Source organism: Pleurodeles waltl, chromosome 3_1, assembly GCF_031143425.1.
Source record: "Pleurodeles waltl isolate 20211129_DDA chromosome 3_1, aPleWal1.hap1.20221129, whole genome shotgun sequence".
NCBI classification, from domain to species: domain Eukaryota; kingdom Metazoa; phylum Chordata; class Amphibia; order Caudata; family Salamandridae; genus Pleurodeles; species Pleurodeles waltl.
This window is the reverse complement of record NC_090440.1, coordinates 268,260,614-268,279,527: the sequence shown is the minus strand read 5'-3', so window position 1 is coordinate 268,279,527 and position 18,914 is coordinate 268,260,614.

Genomic DNA, 18,914 nt, shown 5'->3' with positions numbered 1-18,914 from the left:
GGAGCACCAGAACCTCATAGGGCAGGTTGGGGAGAGCTCTATTCTGGGAATAGGTAGCAGAATTAAGGAGAATTTTGGGCTCAGTTTGTAAAGTAAGCCTTTCATCCTTCCACGGTTGATAGACTGAGCACCAATGGGTTTGGTAACAGTTCCTCAAGGTATAACTTTTCACTGTACTCTTTTGTTAGTACAAATGAGAATGAGTACCCAGGCATACAATCATCCATACCCATGCGAAATAGATTTCTGAAAACCAGTCAGATTTCTCTAGCATTTAGGGGTCAGCGCTGGAGGTAGAGTTTTGAAGTGTGAGGTTCAGAGAGCAGCATGCCAGCACAGATCAGGGGTATGAAGGACTTATAGATTGTTTTTCAGGGATCAAGGAGAAGAAGCACACCAGTAGTGTTGAGAATGAATAGTTCTACTAGCACTGATCACTGGAGGGTCATGCGAAGGAACCTTAGCACAGATGGATGGAGTTATGGCTCTCTGAAGGGGGGACTCAGATCGTTTGTCTTGAAGGTTGATGTGCACTCCTCAACACTGCATTTCACATATTCCATCTCATGAAGTGCAGGGCGTGCATATGCCCACAGTGAGGCTTACTCAGGTGGAGGCACCTTGTGAGGCCCGGCACATGCTGAAGGTGCCGGCAGGAGAACTGTTGCCAACAGGAGCCTGTTTGCAACCTAGGTCCCCATATACCTACAATGGTTGAAAGCCAACAACCTTGGTATGGGAATTGCAGGAGTCTGGGTCATGCTGTGTAAGAGTCTAATTGGGCTCACATTCCAACAGTAAAGGCCAAATGTTAATTCACTGGGTTTGTATAGGAGCTTCCCCTGAGGTAGAAAGTAACAAAGGACAAGAATACAGGGTGGAAGCTGATAGATGAGTTGAAAAGGCAGCAGATATAAAGAACAACAGTAGGCTGAAATGCAACTGAGCTGGACTGAAAAAGGTGGGAGAAAGAGGGACCAACTACAGAGTAGTGATACTAAGGAGGGAAATAGAGGAGGACATAGATGGTAGGTGAGAATGTGATATGAAGTAGAGAGAATAAAGGAAGGAGGGTCACAGCATGAGAAAAAAAAGGATGTAAGAAACACAGATTGAAAAGAAAGATAGTAGAGTAGAGAAAAGGAGAAAAGATAAAAACTGGTATGGACAGAAAGATTTGGGGAACAGAGAACGGTAGGATGTAGATTTAAGAGAGGAGACAAAATGGCAGAGAAGTAGAGGAGAGCGGAAATGGAGAATGAACTGTGGGGATGATAAGGAGGAGCAAGGAGACAAGACAAAAACATTTTGAAAAGTAAGGAACGGTATAAAGACAAGTGGGAGATATAGCGTGAAAGTGGATATGGGATAAGAAAAGGTTCAAGGAGGATTTAAGAGAGTCATAGCGATAGCGGAGAGAGAGGAATGATATGTAGAATGATTAGGGCACAAGACTTACCGTTGCCCAGAGGTGCAAGGAGCCCACTGCACCCCCGTATTGGTTGTCTTTTAATACCAAACCAAAGGTGAAGGGTGGGGGGAATTTTTTCAGGCTGAGATTAGGGCCCATGGTACTCTTGCTATGCCGCTGATTTTGGTAGCTTGCATGGCACATTCTTGCATATTAAGCTGATGCTTGTCTTCAATGCATGCAGCCTTAACAGCAGTGCAAAAAGCATCCTAATTGCAGCACATAGAGGAAACCACTTTGAGGTAACATTCTTGGGAAACCTTTAAAACAGTGACTGGGGCAGTGTGTAGCTGAAGTTGTCGGGACCTCTGGAACAAAGGTGCATAAGGTCGATATGGGTCCATATGTGCATTAGCGTCATCTGGCAGAGGTGCAGAGGCACCAGCGACGGGGGAGCTTCATCCCACAGGACCCAGAATGCCAAATCCACCAAGGATGATGGAGGGTGAGGGGAGCACCACAGCAGAGACAGGATGGGACAGTTCCAACACAGATTCCTCCTCCAATGGAAGCTCCCTGGTGGTGGCAGACACCTCTGTGCCCATCCCATCCACAGGGCCAGTGACCACCCCCATACCAGCAGCCCCTCAGCGAGTTTCGTGTGCCCGCTCACCCAGGAGTGTGGGCATCTCCTTCGCCCCAGGCACCTCAGGCCCTGCCCCAGTTAGCCCTGCTGCCCTGAGTGAGGAGGCTATTGACCTCCTGTGATTCATCTCTGTTGGGCAGTCAACCATTGTTAATGCAGGGGCTGGTAACCCAAATGCAACAGACAAATGCATTCCCGGAGGGCATTCACACTGGCATGGCAGCCCAACATAGATCACTCCAGGCTCTGGCCTCCTCTCTGATGGCAGCCATTGTCCCTGTTTCTAGCCTCCCATCTCCAACTTCCTCTACCCAATCCCATTCCCCTCAACCCCAACCTATCCCAAGCACACAGTCAGACGAGCATGCACCCAGGACAACACACAAGAGTGGATATGGCAAACACAAGCACCACACTTCATCCCACAGTCACTCACACAAACACCATCCAGAATCAGAAATACCAACATACACTGCCTCCACTGTGGCCCCCTCCTCCTCCTCCTCGTCCACCTCCCTCCCAGTTGCGTCTCCACCCACACCTGCCTGCACTACATCCTTATCCACTACCCCCATCACCAGCACACCTAACAGTACACGCCCCTCACTGGCAGTCACCACCCCCACATCAATGCACACGTCCCATGCGTCCTCTCCCACTGTGTCTGTGCACCCTCCTCCCAAAGTACACAAACGTAAGCACTCAGACACCCAACAGCCATCCACCTCACAACAGCATCCAGCCCATGCACCTGCACTCAAACACAGCAGATTGACACCTCCTACCACCACTCCCTCTTCTTCCACTCCAAAACCATCTCCCTCTTCCCGCCCCAATGTCCCTAAGAAGCTTTTCCTCTCCACTATTGACCTCTTCCCTACCCCTCCCCCACCCTGTCCCATCAGGCCAGGGCGGTCAAAACCCAGGCAAGCACCTCAGCCACCCTTTCCACTGGCATAGTAGTGTCCACAGCTACACCAGGTTGGAGAGGATCCCAGGCACCAGGCAGCCACACTGAAATGGTGCCTGTACCAAGTGCTGCAAGGAATGGCAAGGAGGCGCCCCCAGCTGCTGAAAGGAAGGGCCAGGAGGCACCCCAGCTGCTAAAAGGAAGGGCAAGGAGGCTCACCCACTTGAGAGACTGTGGCCTTGCACTCCCCAGGACCAGGCAGTGGGCAAATCACCAACGTGAGTGACTGTGGCCTTGTACTCCCCAGGACCAAGCACAGGGCATGTTGGCCCCTCCAGGACCAGTGGCGTTGTACCATCTTCCGGCTGAGGTACTTCCCCATCCCCCTGAGGTACCTCTCTATTTCCGACCTAATGCCCCTGCAGTGTTCTCTCCGTGTTGTTGCAGGAGTAAGGTGGGGCCTTGGACTATATGATGTGGCCCTTTAGCCCATGGACATTGAGGACTGGGCAGTCTCCCTACATTTGTAAATATGTATATACTTGTTGATTTTGATGCACGTATTTATAATATTTTATCTTACTACACTCACTTTAATCAATTCCTTTTGTCCTTGCATTATTCCTGAGGGGTACGGGGTGTATATGTAATGTTACTGCATCTGGTTATGTGTATGGTGTTGGGGATGGGGGTGTTGCGTGTGTGTGTCACTCTCTTTTTCTTCCCCCCTCTCCTGTGTGCTAGGCGGCAGTACTCACCATGGTCTTCTTTGCCAGCAATGGTGTTTGTAACGGAAAAGAAGGTAGAAGATCATGGGGAATACATGCAACTTGGGCTCCATGGCGGCGTGGTTCTTCCCTGAGTCTCCACAGGTGAGTCCTTTGACTTCTGAAATCTCTTTCTGCCAGGCTTTTGATGTCATTGGTACCGCCTCGGAAAAGGTGGCAGGTTTGTGTCTCACCATTCAGTGGGTGGAACATTGTCTTCTATACTTCAGCTCTAGAGACAACTACTGCATTAACAGCGATGGAAAAGTTTATTTTAAGTATCTACACAATGCACAAGGGGAACTTTCTTCTAATGTCTTCTATCACTTATTGAGTGAGTACATTGAGACGATGGATGCGAGGAATTGTTTTGTGTATACACAGATTCTTTCATCAGTCGAAGAAGGAGTTACCTATCATAGTTTGCTCCTTATTTATGAGATAAGTTGTAGTCTGTTACTAACAAGATTCTATAACCAGGATCACATTCAATATTTCTATTCCAATCACGATGTTGTGTTTTCGTTTGTCCCCATAATTAGGGTTCTGAGTCAAGCAGTGCACAAAAATAACTTGACATGCCTGCTTACACCATTAGAAAATAGCTTTTTAGATCAGACCGATGACAGGAGAAAAGCATTAAAGGAGAAGTTAGAAACGGGTTTAGAGAAAAGGACTTTTAGAAATGATTATGCTTTTAGTGAAATAAAAACACAAAGGGAAATTAGCTTTAGATGTGCAACATGAAGGAAAGCTTTGTGTATATAGACCTAATTCTAGCACTGACAGTTTGTTTGTTGGAACGAGTGCATGAAAGCACGTGTTCTTGTTTCAGAGTAAATGGACATTTATGTTGAATCTACAGGATCCAGCAATTCCTGGTATATATTACATTTGTGGACCTAATGCTTATTACTGTCTGCGAAAAAGATGGTATGGCACATATTACTTGGGGATCATTTCCCCAAAGATATTCCAACTTCATCACTTGAAAAGATTACCAAAATTAACAGGGTTACATCATAGTAGAGAAAGGAGAGAGTCTCCTTCTGGTATAGTGGAAAATATATTTGGAGCAATGATTCCTTCGGTGGGAGATGTTCTGAATTCTATAAAGATTCAAAAGTTGTCTGCTATTGTGGATAACATGTTGAGCCATGATCCTGATAGATACAGAATTGGCTGCAGAAAGAGCTATGAATCTTCAGAACCGCCTTGCATTAGACATTCTTTTAGCAAAGGATGGCAGAGTTTGCAAAATGCTTAATTCAAAGGATTGCTGCTCGCATATTCCTGATAATAGTAAAGAAATTAGGATTTTACTAATCTGACTGCTGAGAGTGCTGATTTGAAGGAGTTAAAAGAACCAGGTGTTTTGGAGAAAGTTGGCAAAGGATTTGTTTCAGGGGAAATTGGCTCAGCAACATTGGGAAAGGGATACTATTGAAGATAATATAAGGGATATTGATTATTGTGATTTGCACAATTGAAAAACAGAGGAATATGTAAATTATGTAAAAGGATTAAATTGAAGAAAATTAAAAATGATCAGAGGAGGGAAGAAATGAGAAGGGAAAATTGGTTTAGAGAAAATTCAAAAAGGGAACCAAGATTAAAGGGGATAAAAATGACAGAATTTTTGACGTAGTAGAAAATTTGTGTGGGAAGATTTAGTGTGATGGCACATTTAGGCGGTCATTATGAACACGGCGGTGTGGGCCGCCGTACCGGCCGGAAATCCTGCCAGCCGGCATATTGGCCCACACTGCCACATAATGAATCCATGGAGGGCCGCCATAGGTGGCCCTCACTCACCGCCAGGCTGCCTCCATCAAGCAGCCTGGCGGTGGTCGACATCATCATCCGACAGGGCAACGGTGCTGCCCCTCAGATAATGATCCCTCAGCCTCCAGCCTTTCCCTGGCAGGTTTGCCCACCAGGGAAAGGCTGGCAGAAGGGGTGCACTGGGGCACCCCTGGGGACCCCTGCACTGCCCGTGCACTCGGCATGGGCAGTGCAGGGGCCCCTCTGCAGTGCCCCATCGTGCAGGTCACTGCCCGATTTACGGGCAGTGATCTGTGCGACGGGTACAGCTGCATCCGCTGCACAGAGACATTGGCGGCGGCTCCATTTGGAGCCACCGTCACTGTCCCGGCAAGGCATTCCTCTGGGCCGGCCGGAGGAAACAATGTTTCCAACCGCTGGCCCAGTGGAATGTTCATTATACTGCCGGCGGTGTTCCGGGGGCGCTGGCGATCACGGAGCAGACCGCCAGCATGAACACAACAGTTTACACCACCGTCTTCATAATGAGAGCCTCAGTCATCAGAGGAGGGATTGTTAACGCTGAATTTATTAATGACCATTCATGTATTCTGAGTGTTGAATGTGCATAGAAAATGAATTAACGTAGACAAAATTAATGCATGCATTTGAAGTCACACCCACCTGAGTGGCTGTCAATATTCACATAGCTTATTAATATGAAATGATGAGCTTATGTTGCATTAATATAGTGATAAGTCATATTAAGGGTTATGTATTATGTAAAGGCTTTATTAATTGTAGGCCTTAACTTAGTGAGGTCTTGGGCCTAACTGCACGGCCTCATGTCAAGCTGTATTTTCTTAGGCGACATAAAATCGATGCTTAGACAATTAAATTATGATTTTCCACTGTTCTGACCAAGTGCTCCGAGCTGAAGTTCTTTCTCATGAGAAACCGCTTGCTAGAAGATATTTTACTTGCTAGCATTGTATAATGTAGTATGTGTGAGACTGACCTTCCTGGGAGAAGACAATGGATGCACTGACTGGAGTATAAGCGGCAACAATATTGATACCTGACAAGTGGAACAATGGGAATGGGAGAAGAGGAGCCAATCATCGACTTGTGAACCAAATGCTAATAAAGTTGTAGATTTGGGGTTTTATTTTCAGTGGACGTCTGAACTTTAATGCTGAATCCTGATGCCTTGCTGACTGAACTGATGTCCTATTGACGAAGACTGTCACCACCTGCTGAATCAAACTGAGGCAAAGTATAAGACGAGGTTACTGATTGTTATGTCTATTTACTTTTGTTTCTAGGTACCAACCGCTAATTTTGATAGAGCCGTAGTTAGATTTGTTCCCAAATTTGTGTGAATTAATTGTATGAAGCCCAAACATGCTATTCTAATCCAATGTTAGTTAGGGTTCTCACTATAATTGAGGCAAAAAAAGGCAGATAACAATGAGGTGGATATCAGCTACGAGCCTGTCCTTTAACCACTGGAAGCAAGATCTTTGTAGGAAGGCAGAATATGTGAGAACAATATTACTCTGGGAAGGCGAAACTGGAGGTTGCCCTAACATGGGACTCCATGGGGGATCTAGTTTGGTATGAAGAAACACCCTCAGCAGAAAGTACGCCTCACCGGTAGATCCTCTTTGGTAACGACTGTTAATACTACTGGGATGAGAAATGACCCTTGGTATTCTTCCTGTCTGATACCCTGCCTCGAATGGAAATGGGCATTGAGCCGAAAGGCAGTTACCCATGATGGCAGCTACCGCTGATGTGACACTTGCCCCCTCGCTTTGTTCAAGACTGGAAATATACGGGAGGAGGCTGAATTTTGCAAGTGCATGTTAATTGCTCTTTACTTCCCTCCGAATTTCCATGGCCTACTTTGAAGGTATCAACTGAAATGTGGTGATAAGAACTGTAACATAGTAATAATGAGCATTGACAAAGCCAATAGGTTTTTGATGTGCAACCTTTTATTGGCTTTGTCAATATTTATTATATGTTCCTCAGCAGCGCAAGCTCAAGTGCAACATGGCTTAAAGAAAAAAAAAACACTTAGACGCTGCCAGCATTAGCCCGTCATTGTCCTTCTTCTTTACTTTTAACCATGTTCCATTGAACATGTAAAAAAACAGCGCTGAAGAGTTGGGACACAAGGGATAGGGTGGGAAACCCAATAGAGAGAGGGAGAGAGGGGTAGGAGAAACAGGAGGTGGGTTAGGAACAACAGGAACGTGGGATGGGGTGGAGAGGTTTACAAATAAATTACTTACAAAGGAAAGCAGGAGGGTGGGTTAAGGAGAGTAGGAGGGGGTAGGGAATGGGCTTTAAAAGAACAATGGCAATTACGTATGTTTTAAAAAAAAACGGAGATCAAGGGAGGGTGGGGGTGAAGGAGAGGGTCTGAAAAGTAAACAAAAAGCCTTTAGTGGAAGGGCACTGGCTACTGGAAGCAGCACTTAGTCCAGGATGCACAGCAGGATGAAGACTCGGAGTCCAGGAGAAAGACAGAGGTAAGGAGAAGGCACTTAAGAATAGAAAGCAAGGAAACAAGAGTGATGTAGAAGCTGAGAATGGTATGAAAAGGTAAATATTGGACAGGCTCTAAGCAAGAGATTCTGCAACCTAAAAAACGTTTACTTCAAACTTAGCCACATTTCGGTGGTTATACGTCTCCAGTGGGGCAAAGCGTGACACTATAGCCAACAAGGGCTTTGCGGGGTCAGGTTTCTTCTTTTTGGTGCAATTTATTTTGAAATTCCAAAAACATTTACTAAATAGCATTTTGTGCTTTTCTCTCTATTTTCTTTACCTTTTTAGTTTGTTTGCTATATGAGGCCTCTGCTGTAATAGTCCCTTTTTGTTTGCTGCATTCACCTGACTGTAAATTTCATTTTGGATTTAGCACAGGGGAAATGAAAGGATCGAACAATGTATATAACAATTTAATAAACTCACAATCAATTTTGACATCTGAGCTCACATTAGCAATGCTAGTGGATAACTGCATTAAATGTATTTGTAAGACTACAGTACCACAGTTAGGGCCAGATGTAGCCAACTTTTGCGAGTCACAAATGGCCCGATTCGATATTTGCGAGCCCGCAAAATCGGAAATGGGATGCAAAAATCCCATTTCGGACTCGCAAAATGCGATGCGAGCCGGTACCGACTCGCAAAATTTGCGACCCCATTTTGCGACCCGCAAATAGGAAGTCGCAATTTGCGAGTCGCAAACCATATGCAATAGCAACTCGCAAATTGCGACTAGTCGCAAAAAGCCCATTTTGCACTTCCAATTTACCACTAACTCAGAGCAGGTGGTAACAATTACCAAAGTATAAAAGGAGACCCAGAAGGCACCTGGGTTACTCAAGATGGCGGAGATATACCTGATAGCAGTGAGGAGGAGAGCCCACGCCGCACAGCAGAGGAGGAGGAGGAGCCAGAGACAGGAGAAGATTTACAGAACAAGGCAGACACTCTTCCAGCAAACTGAGGAGGAAATATATGACAAATATAGACTTAGCAGCGCAGCTATACTAGATTTAATAGATTTACTCAAACCACAGCTAGAACGCCAGACTGTGCGCGGTTGCGCCATCCCTACGCATGTGCAAGTGCTATGTTCACTGCACCTCTTGGCCTCGGGTAGCTATCAGGGGGTCATTGCTGTGGCAGGTGGGGTATCCCAAAGTGCACTATCAAGGTTCTTCAGGGCATTCCTAGATGCCATACTCACACACATGTCCCGATACATATACCTACCCAGGAATGAGGCAGAAATTAACAGCACCAAGTTGGACTTTTACCGGATTGCCAACTTCCCCCATGTCATAGGGTGTGTAGACGGGACACATATTCAAATATGCCCTCCTGCAAACCTGGAATATCTGCTCCGCAATAGGAAGTGTACCCACTCACTCAATATTCAGGTGGTATGTGACGCCCATTATGTCATCACTGACATGGTTGCTAAGTTTCCAGGCAGTACTCATGACTCCTACATTTTTAGGCACAGTGGGATACACCAACGCCTGGAACGTGGGGAGTTTGGAGACAGATACCTCCTAGGTAGAGCTGAATACACCTTGAAGACATGCACACAGATCAATGTGCAAACCACCCATGCCTTGCTAGCAGTGTACGTTTTGTGCCCAACAGGTGACAGTGCATATGCACTACGTCCATGGATACTGACTCCGTACTTAACACCCAGCAATGAATGCGAGAGGCGATACAACAGTGCACATAAGAGGACCAGGAACATCATCGAAAGAACCTTCGGACTGATGGAAGCAAGGTTCAGATGCCTCCACCGAAGTGGGGGTGCCCTCCAGTATACCCCAATAACGGCATTCAAAATAGTTGTCGCATGCGCTATCCTGCACAACATTGCCACCCGACGTGGGCTACCTCTCACCCCTGAAGACCCAGATTCGGAGGATGAAGAGCAAGAGCAACCACATCACCATCATGGGGATAGGAGCATCGCCAATCAAGGCAGACTGAGACGGGAACACATTGCAAACCAATACTTTGGAAGGTACGTGCCAACTTCTACCATACTCACCAATAGAACAAACAGTCCATGTGTTAAGTGGAAAGAACAAATGATTTAATAAGTGCAAATAACCAAACTATATACAAGAAAAAACATTGCCATCATGTGCCCCAACCCCAGGGACAGTGTTTAGCTCACACCCTACGGCGGGCTCGGCCAGCCTGGCTGGTACTAGGTGGGTCAACAGTGCTCTGCCTTGTGTTCCCACTACATAGCACCCTGGTGTCACCGGCAGAGACACTGCTGACAGTGGAGCCCTCCTCACTGTCTTGTGGTGTGTCACCTGTGCCCCTGGACACCTGCCGTGCCTCCATTAGGTCTATTGCATGGGCGATCCGGCCCAGTCCCCGTGCCACATCACCCGCAAAGTGGCCCATGTCAACCTGGAGGCTGACTGTTCTCATAGACAGCCCAGTTCTGTTAACTGCCAGCCTAACGATAGAGGAGGCCATCCTGTCCAGGCGTTGCAGCAGCTGGCGGTCCCTGTGCCGTGCACTGTCACTCTGCGTTAGCAGTCCAGCCACCAGTTCGCGCATAGACAGTGCAAGGTCACCTGTGTTGTTTCCAATGACCTGCAGTTCTGAATGCACCTGCTGCATGCTGTTGGCATGGTTCCTCTCAAAGCGCTGCAATACCCCACTAATCCTCCTTAGCTGTTGGTTTTGCAGGCGCTGACCCCGTAGCAGTTGGGCCTCCGTTGGTGTTGTGGAGAGAAGCCCTGACTCTGCCTGCTGCTCTGCTGTTGTCATCCTGCGTCGCCTGTGCAGCGGTGGAGGCTCTGTAATGTCTGATGTGGCACTCTGGCTTGTACCTGGTGCAGGCTCCAACACCACTGTTGAAACAGGTGTTTCCAGAGAGGGGATGGTGTTGGTGGTGCAGGTGGGAGTGGTGGCTGGTCCTGTTGTCTCCTCTCTGTGCTGGCTGACCATTGGCACCTGGCTGCTTGGGCTGGTGGGGGTGTCTTGTGGGAGACCTGTGGGACATGGGGAACACACTGTCAGTGTCTACTATCAGTTAAAAACTTCCTAATAAACAATTGCCTATGAAATGCCTACTTGACTACATTGCCCATAATGCATCATTCTGGTGTTTGCTACTCTGAAATGGAGCTATCTTGGTTGTACATGCCCCTGTGTACATGGTGGGTGAGGGTATGGCATTGATGGGGGTACAAGCATATCACATGGCACTCACCGGTTGATGGTCCGGGCTCAGAGGTGTCCAGTTCTCCAAATCCAGTGACAGCCTCAGACTCAAGGGTCTCCTCAACCCTTTCCTCCAGGGGTGTGGGTGGTGGTATGGTAGATGGTCCCCCTCCTGTGCCTCTCATCTCCCGGAGCCGTTCTGCCACCCTCTCCTTGGTCCGGGAGCGGAGGTCGTACCACCTCTTCTTTAGTTCTTCCACACTCCGGTGGCTGACCCCCAGGGAGTTTACCTTGTCCTGGATATCCTGCCAAATTCGTTTTTTTTCTTGGTCTGGCACAGTGAGGGCTGCCTTGCCAAACAGCTCATCATGGTGCTGACAGCACTCATCTGTTAGCACTTCCAACTCCTTCTCTGCAAACTTGAGCTTCCTTTTCCTGGGAGTGTCAGCCATGGTTGCTGCTGCTCTGTTAGCTGTGCTGCAGTTAAAAAGGGTGTGGTCCTCCCTCCTCCCAGGTGTATTTGTAAACTTCCTGGCTGTGATGTCATCATCATGTGCCAGGAAGTGTTTTCCTGAGTGTTCTGAAGTGATTTCTAGAGTGTTCTGCAGCACCTGCTTTCAATTTTCAGCACAGTCGCAATTTGCGACACCCACTCGCAAATTGCGAGTCCGTTTTTTGCGCGGTCGCAAAAAGCGACCTCGCAAACAGCGGACTCGCTATCTGCGGTGCGACTCCGGGTGCGAGTTGCAAATTGTCCGCGCACTTTCTACCTGAATTGCAGTTAGCGACTCGCAAATTGCGACTCGCACATGATCGCAATTTTCGAGTCGCTATTTTTTTCCTACCTACATCTGGCCCTTAATGCCTAGACGCCGCGGCGTAATTGCCTTGAATAGGAAATATATATTTCTCTTGTAAACAAACATGTTGGAAAACGTCTAATTGTTTGTAACATTTGTCAGATCAAAGATGATGTAATTCTTAAAGTCATATGAAATATCACTAGTGATTTCACCAATTAAGTGTTTTGCAGCGTGACCGGCGGAATTAAATGTGAAATCATAAGCCGCACATAGAGAGGATTTTATTGTTCAGTAGCCAAACCCTCAGGAGTGACTCTGCCTTCAATTAATGTTTTCAAGGGGAATTGCCTTTTTAGGTCGAGCATTCGAGACCTCTTGTATATACTTTAGTATATACTTCTTTGTGGGGTGTCTGCTTTTTCACTGGTTTGTTTCAGTGTCCTTAAAAAATCCTTGCTTGCTAGTGGTCAATACTTGCTCTTTGTCCCACCTTTTCCACAGTTTATACAGGGGAGTGTACCTCCCCTGGATCATGGCCCTAGTACTTGTACCCTTCCACTTGTGCCTATGTAGCATGTGCTTGGGGATTACTTTTCTCTTAGGCTAATAGAATTTGACCAGAGCGCTGGATGTTTCAGTGTCTCCAGTCTGTTTCTGTTAACAGGGCTCTAGTCTATTACTTATTTTCATGTGCAATCATGTGTGACTTTGTTTATTCCATTCCTTACTCTCCCTCTTTCTGTTCTTGCATTGCAAATGCTTGTTTCTTTTGTCTGTCTGCCAGCTCACGGCTACGCTTTGAACCGGCCTGTTTTACTTTTTATTTTCAGTTTGTGTGGCAATAAAACGCTAATAGCTCTAACTCCAGCATTGCAGTTCAAATGCTGGTTTATTTTGTTTCTGCCTGGGTTTTCGACTCCTGTAAGTGTTCATTCACCCGATCCTGAACACGTTCACCCATTGGATCGGCATTTGAAATTTTGTTTTCATTTGTCATTGTTTAATATTATTTTTCCCTGATCGGCATTGTTTAATTTTACATATTGCGATTGGCATGTTTTTATAGGTACCTGGTGAGCTACCGCTGATACTTGAACCAGGTTCCCCAGTCTCAAAGTCGGCAGTTCAGTAAATTATGCCACACCCTCTCAGATGGTGACTTGTTTCTACAATGGGCTGAATTTCTTTGGCAAGCTAGACCTCTACAATGGTGCACTGGTGAAAGGGCCACGCGCTGCTGCTGTGGAAGTGTGTCTCCTATTCCCATGTTGATCCTGCCGCACAGATCCCGGCTGCCGCTCCTCCACGCTCTCAGCTTGTAACAACCCTGGACTCAGAGGAGACACTCTCTTCCTGAGCAGTCATCCGTTCTCTGGTGTGCCCCTTTCCGACACATCTCCACAGGTCTCAGTTATGACGATTGAGGAAGCAAACAGCAGGACTAGTAGGTAGGAGACTGCTCGATAGCTGAGAACAAATGTGCAGCTTTGGTAAGGGAGCGTGAGGGGCAGAGTGTCTTTATTAAAGTTTATTGCTGTTTTATTTCTCAGTTTCTGCTTTTTAATTTTTTTTCACAGAGACTCCGGCTGAGCTTCTGGCTCTGTTAGTTCTCCATGCCTTGGAGACTGCAGCCCCTGTTTGTTTGTGCTTCGACCACGTTTTTGCTGTAATGTTTGCGGTTCGTTGTCTTCATTTTTCTGTTACATCCTCACTGTATAAGAGTCTGTCTGTGAGACCTGCTGCAAACAGGGAGCTTCATTCTCTGATTCTGATGGTGCAGATTTTACTCGGCCCTCACTGCCTTCAGTTTAAATTGTCATGTACAAAGAAACAACTCCCCCATGGACTCCTGTGTCATGTCACCTCAAGTCCAGAGTGTGCTAACACCAGCACCTCGGATGGTTTTAGTATTGTGTGTTCTTTCTCTTTGTGTAAATATGCCTCTTACTGTAACCCTACAGCACTGTCCTTTTCTGGCCGTCTCCTCATGTCTTTCTGTATATAATCCACTCAGATTCATCAGGCTCGTTCTTTTACTGTGCACGGAGATTACTTTCATCTGTCCACACTAAGCCTCTGCTAAAGATGTCTGCTAAAAGCCTTCCACGCTTTACTGTACCATGCTGGTTTCTTTGTTTCCGTAGCTATTCCACCCTATGCCGTCTCACACTTGCAGGATACAACCTTTCCGCTGCACTCAAATTTAAAATGAGGCGTGACACTTTTCTTGAGGTTAAATATTTTGTCCTATAACACTTGGGTAATGGTATTTTTTTTTCTCAAAGTATACGCATTGAATTATAGCACGTTGCTGCTTATTTAAAGGGTCTATTTAAAGGGTCCGTAATGTTCGTTTGGAGGTCTAATTGTTAAGGTTTAGGGCAGATCCAATTGTAGTTCTTAAGGGGCATCGTTGCTTGACATGTGAAAGTTGACTAACTTTCGTTAGTCCTCCAGAGGCACAGGTCTCTTCAGGATTCATCACATAAGTCTCATTTAAATCCATTCATGGCAGGCTCTTTTCAATTCCCCAGTGCCCCCCCACCCCACCACCATGCCACCATCATACACCAATGTACCAAAAAAAAAAAAAAATTCGACAACAAATGTGCAATCCAACTATTGCAATCAGAATTAATGATAATTATATTGTGATGTTACAGTTAGGCTAATGGTTCTCCTGACAGCCTAACTGTAACATCACAATGCAATTATGATTTCCAACTCACACAAAAACCTGTGCACTTTAAGTTCAATGAACCTTGACCTATCGCATGCAGTGGGCTATTTCCAATGCAAGGAAGTGGAAAGCTGCATATCACATGCCTGTTACAGAGCATCTGTGCACCAGCCACAGACATGACCCACTCCTCCACGCACAGCTGCTGCCCAGTATGGTTTATAACCTCCTTCATAAATCAGGTTTCTGGGATATAAACAGAACGTGAGAGCTAAGAGGCAGAATATCCCCTGCAGCCCAGCTCGGTGTTCTGTACAATTGTTTCTTTTTGCATGCACTGCATAATAGGCATATTAATGTTACAAGAACTTAACAGCTGAATTTTTATTTGAAAGCTTTTGTAATTTTAAAATAAAAAATAATGGGCCTTAGAGTCTTGCTTAAGATTTGTTCATGTTTGAGACTCATAGAAGGCCATCAGTATTACAGCTCATTTCCTGGGCTCCTAACTTCATCCCAGGTTTGCTGCACAAGGTGAAAGGCATTCAGATACAACCTCAGTGGGCCCCAATATCCTTTGTTCTGGCCGAATTTGGAAGATGAGCAGCATAGTTGTCATTCGTGTTAGTGCAGCATGTAAGACCCTTGAGTCATGCTTGGATCTTTGAGGATGGGTTCCTACTTCAGCTCATGGCATTGTGTCATTGTGCACCAAAGAGCAAGTGCTGTTTGTATATCGCCAGTGGTATGTCCCACACATAGGCTAGTAGTGCCAACTACGGGTTTGGGCGGGCTGTAGCTTCCATCCTACAAGATAGTCTCAAATGTATCAGCGCAGTATTTCGCTTCCCCAGGTGGTAGAACACTGCTTTAGGTGTGCGACAGGGCCAGCATTCAGTCATCGCTTTGACTTCTCTCAGCTAAGCCTTCTGGAGCGTAATAGACTCTGTATACAATTTATAACATATAAGATGGTGCCTGTTATTAAAGGAGGCCCCTTGGCATGAGAGCAACAGTACGCTTATTGCTCCCCTGTGATTGATGTGCCAATAGCCATTTCCCATATGTCCTTGAGTAACTGTGTGGCCTTATTGATTTTGCTTTGCGTGTACTGGAGGTGTGGATCCCGAAGCTTCAAACACTGCATGCCTTTGGATGTTTATAAGAAGCTGACCCCGCCCGTTATATTGCAGTGGGTCAGTTTCCAATCTAAAGTAAAGAGTGTAAGGAAGGTGAAACTAAACCGTTATCTTTTTCATGAAGCAAAAATCTTTATTTTTTTCACATGCACCTTAATGAATTAATAACATTAATACTCTCTACCCTATTATTTATACTCCTCATGCACGCCTCAAGTCCAACATTAGTATCTGTCTGTACATGCATTACTCTGTGCTCCAACTACCTGCGTTATGGTGTAGCACTACTTCATTCCTTTCTCTGTTTTCTTTTTTAAATACGTAAGTTATTTCCATTGTTTAGTTATTGGCCAAGGTTTCTTTGCTTTGTTACAGGAAAGACTTCATTCAGAGTAAGGAAACACAATACTTTAATATGTTCCAAATGGACTACTACCAAAGTGTTCAAGTTTTATATTTCTTACTTTACATAGCATCCGTTTTACAGGCACTGTGCTTTATCTATTATTGTGGCATGCTGGTCAGGTGTATTTACATTGGTCAAAGGGTTAAAAAAAAATCCAAAAAGCCTACTACAGGATATGTTGTTTGTCCAGTGCCTTATTTGAAGAAGAATAATATTGTTATTTTAAAGGAATAACCAGTAGAAGCAACATTTTAATTATACTATGAATCCTAAAAACTTCGAGGTAAATATACTGGGAGTGGTGCCCTAGTGCTGAGGAGTCTGCTCAAACGTTTTAGGTTATTATGCAGCAACACATCATCAGCAGTACCACTTGCTATTTTATTTAAAATTAAAAGTGGATTAATAGGCACAAAGACATGTCTAAAAAGTTCCAAAAGCCAGCTAGCAGACTGACCTGTCATACCAGCCCATCTGGCAGTGTCTACACACAACAAATTTAAACATCAGGCCACAAAATTTAACAACACACCACATAATTCAGCTCCATGAATTGCCATTTCACAACACACAATACCATTCCACATAATTAACTCCATAACACACAATCTTACTCTCCATAATTCCACTACAGTCAATATCATTGAATTACTATCCACATAATTCCAAAGCACACCATGCCACATATGTCCACTACACAACTGCACACCACACAATTCCAATACAATCCATCTCTACCTCCCACTTCCACCATCGTCACCTCTCCCCCACACACCCACTGCCCCTCTCATCTCTCTCTCACACTCCCACTACCCCCTCATCTCGCAATTCCACTGCCCCCTCTCATCCTTCCCTCACACTCCCTGTCTCCTCTCTAAACTGCCTGATCTCACATGCTACCTTCCTGTACATCTTTGCATTGTGCACTGGTCCACCTCTCCCTTCCCCCCCTCCTCTTTGGGTGCCCCTCCAACTTGTGTGTCTCTCTCTCACACCTCTCTCTCTCTCTCACACACTCTTTCCACCTTTCTCATATTGGTTCACTTCTTGCTCTCCTTATCTTTTTGGTGTGTCTTCCAGGGACGGAGCTTCAGGAGGAAGGGGTGTGGGGTGGTACACCCCCTAATAAATATTTGTTCTGATAAATAGATGGGTACAGATGCTTTCAGTTAGGTATGAGGAGATATATGGCCGATTTCACCAGGAATGTTTACATTAATTCAGACAAAAACGCTCACACGTTCTCTCCCTCTCAGTTTTTTTAAAGTCGTCACAAATATTCGTTATTTTACAAAATATTGTGTTTCCCTCTCTTAGTACCCCTTCCAATCTGCATTACTCCTCTTTCCACTGCCCTTTGGGCCCCTCCCATGCTCCCTGCTTGTCGTATAATGTACTTTTACATTATATGCTAGTCTGATTGTCGGAAAATATGAAGTTCACTCCCCCATCTCCCACCTCTTCCCCTAAATCTTACTGACCTAGCTACACCCCTGGTGTCTTCTGCATACACAGGTGCTCCCTCTTTATGCCTCCATGGCCTGCTCTCCCCTTTTTTCTCTTTCCCACACACTCTTTCTGCTTCTCTGCCTGACTTCATTCACCACTCCGTGCACAAACTACCTATCCCTCTCTATCTTCCTTTATATCTATTCTGTGCAGCTCACACCCCTATCTATTTACCATGACACATAATTCCACTACATAAATACACTACACACAGCACAATTCCACACCACACAATTCCACAACTAACAATTCCAATTCAACCCACATAATTCCACTCCACACCACATATAGCCACTCCACCTCAAACCAATATACATGGGTAAAAGACATTGTAATTTACAACACCAATAGCTCTAACTCATACAAATGCGAGACCTATTGCATTGCAAATGCTTGTTTTACATAATGTTGGCTATTTGTGAGTTTTATCGGACGCCTGGTGCACAAACCCAGAAGATAATCATAAACTCCATACAAAACCCCTGTATATGTAGTTTCACTTTTATTTAAACTGGTGACGTGGTTCACAAACACCATGAGTGTGTCTCTGTTCATAGGAAGGGCTGTGGGACACTTATATCACCCACATATTGTCATAACTAAATTATTTCCTCAACAAATTTTGCAAAATAGAAGAGTGGATAAAATTGCAGAATAGCAGACATATTTTTACATTTCTAAAACTCTACTGACCACAACACTCTGTCGACCAAGTTCTACATTTCCTATAAAGTTTATTGCAGTTGTGTATATTAGCAGTTGGTATAGTTGGGAACCAAAAATCCTATGGATGTCTGAACTGCAAATGTTGGAAATCCCTCTGAACATCTATTTGGGTGGAATCAATCAATCAATCGAAAAGCAGATTTGTATAGATCACTTGTCACCCGTGAGGATATCTAGGTGCTAAGCTGCTGCTGTGCTCTAGTTGAATATCCAGATCTTGAGTCCCTTCCTGAAGTCCTGGAAGGATGGAGATGTTCTTAGGTGGGATGGGAGGCTGCTCCAGGCTTTGGCTGTGATGAAGGAGAAAGTGCTTCTTCCGTAGAAGCTGGGATGGATGCTCAGGATGTGAGCGAGGAAGAGTGCTGCAGAGTGAAGCTATCTGGCTGATTTGTGGAAGTTTAGTCAGTGATTGATGCA